We start from the raw sequence: 747 nt of genomic DNA on the forward strand, positions 1-747 counted from the left end.
ATTTTATTATTATTTTTGTCTAAAAATACAAAAAATTATAGTACAATATTATTAGGCAATTAATACTAATAATAATAATTATTTTATTTTTAGACGGAGGATTGTTATGTCTAACGGAGAGAAATATTGGGGATTGATTTGTACATTAATTTTTTTGGGGGGACTAAAATGTCACCTTTTAAAATCTTTGGAGAATGTTCTGGGTAGTTATTCTGCCAGAAAATGAATTGGGGACTGATTTGTTTAGGTGGAGTAAAATGTTGGGGATTGTTATGTCTAACGGAGAGAAATGTTGGGGATTGATTTGTACATTAATTTTTTTGGGGGGACTAAAATGTCACCTTTTAAAATCTTTGGAGAATGATCTGGGTAGTTATTCTGCCAGAAAATGAATTGGGGACTGATTTGTTTACTGGAGTAAAACCTTGGAAATTGATCTGTGTATTAATTTTTCTTGAGCACTAAAATATCCATTTTTAAAATCCTTTAGGACTGATTTGAGTAATTACTCTAATATTATTCAAGCGACTTTTTACTAATTTAATTCTCTTCGTCTCTCAAAATCATAATACATGACAAGAAGATTCTGTACAAACTTATACCTTTTGACAGTTTTGCGAGTCTTACTTGATTTACAAATAAAAGTAAGGCTCAATTAAAATGAGTTCCCGCGTCATTCGGCTATCTAACTATCTGGACAAAACTGTTGACGCTGTAGTCCAATGTAAATGATATTTTTTGTTTTAT

Source organism: Arachis duranensis, chromosome 7 (assembly GCF_000817695.3).
Source record: "Arachis duranensis cultivar V14167 chromosome 7, aradu.V14167.gnm2.J7QH, whole genome shotgun sequence".
In the NCBI taxonomy this organism is placed as follows: Eukaryota; Viridiplantae; Streptophyta; class Magnoliopsida; order Fabales; family Fabaceae; genus Arachis; species Arachis duranensis.